Source organism: Otolemur garnettii, unplaced genomic scaffold, assembly GCF_000181295.1.
Source record: "Otolemur garnettii isolate 467f Iridium unplaced genomic scaffold, OtoGar3 scaffold00017, whole genome shotgun sequence".
NCBI classification, from domain to species: domain Eukaryota; kingdom Metazoa; phylum Chordata; class Mammalia; order Primates; family Galagidae; genus Otolemur; species Otolemur garnettii.
In genome coordinates, this window is record NW_003852412.1 from 13,977,006 (window position 1) to 13,978,544 (window position 1,539).

General features: G+C 36.3%; 1 pseudogene across 1 annotated transcript; it reads left to right on the forward strand.

The window, feature by feature from the left end:
• The first annotated feature begins 402 nt into the window (after nucleotides 1-402).
• On the forward strand, nucleotides 403-876 carry LOC100958042 (annotated as a pseudogene). Its single transcript, XR_001161087.1, has one exon. The product of XR_001161087.1 is annotated as a 60S ribosomal protein L22 pseudogene (transcript).
• The last annotated feature ends 663 nt before the right edge of the window (nucleotides 877-1,539 follow it).

The window sequence follows — 1,539 nt, forward strand, 5'->3', positions numbered from 1 at the left end:
ATATACCTAAGGATATATATATATACCTGAGACATTTTATATATATGTGTATATATACCTGAGACATTATGTATATACCTAAGGATATATATATACCTGAGACATTTTATATATATGTGTATATATACCTGAGACATTATGTATATACCTAAGAATATATACATATATATATATATATACCTGAGACATTTTGGGATCCCCAAATATAGATCTGAATCATTGTTTTAAAATAATTTTGGTGTTTACATAATCTATGCTTATTGTAAAAGTTTAAGCAATACAGATATATATATGGCAATATACATATATATAATTTATAGTTTAATGTATTTTAATAACAAACTTGCAGGAACATCACAGAAGACATGTCCCTGCCTGTAGGACAACTCAGAAGTACAGTGAATGGATGGAATCTACGGCAGGATAAAAAATGCTACAGGGACTCCGCGCCTGCGTAGAGCGCACCCCTCCCTTTCTGCCTCCACTGCCACCAGGGCTCCTGTGAAAAAACTTGTGGCAAAGGGGGCCAAAGAAAAGAAGCAAGTTCTGAAGTTCACTCCTGATTGCACCCACCCTGTAGAAGATGGAATCATGGATGCTGCTAATTTTGAGCAGTTTTTGCAAGAGAGAATCAAAGTGAATGGGAAATCCGGGAACCTCGGGGGAGGTGTGGTGACCATCGAGAGAAGCAAGAGCAAGATCACAGTCACCTCCAAGGTGCTATTCTCCAAAAGGTATTTGAAATATCTCACCAAAAAATATTTGAAGAAGAATCATCTACATGATCGGTTGCACGTAGTTGCTAAAGGCAAAGCGAGTTACGAATTACGTTACTTCCAAATTAACCAGGCTGAAGAGGAAGAAGATGAAGATTAAAATTCATTTATCTGAAATTTTTGGTACGAGTTCTTGAATAAAATTTTGGAACCAAAATAGTGGCTTACCCTTGTATCTCTGCAGTATGGATAGAACAGAAAATTGGAAATCATAATGAATAGGGCTTCCCTTGGGCGGCCACTTACTTACTTGTAACTTGATTTTTTTTTTTTTTTTCTGCTCAAAAATGTCAGTTCTCTTGAAGTGGCAATACCAAAATAGAAGAAGGCGCTTTAAGGGAACTGACCGGCATTGAGCAGGTACACGAGGTGTGGAGATGTGAGCGTCAGTGAGTCCCCGTTTCATCTCTAAAAGTGTGACGGGCAATTTTATCTGGTGCTTTTACAAAGAAAGATTCAGGAATACAAGTGCTCATTCATTAAAAGCAAACCAAGTAATTTATAAGATTCTCTTATGGGAAGAATGGCAGTGTCAATAAAATGCAGGTTTCTGGGGGAAAAATGCTACAAACACCATTTAGTTGCCATCAATAAGAAATTTACTTGTTTAAAGAATAATCCAAATGCTGGCATTGTCCAGAAAAATTTAACAGGTTTATTTATAATTGTTATAATGTTGAACGGCTGTAACTTGTTCACTGAAACATTTTGACTCACATTAATGCTGCATGTCCCGCATTTCGGTTAAAAATTCACACTCAAA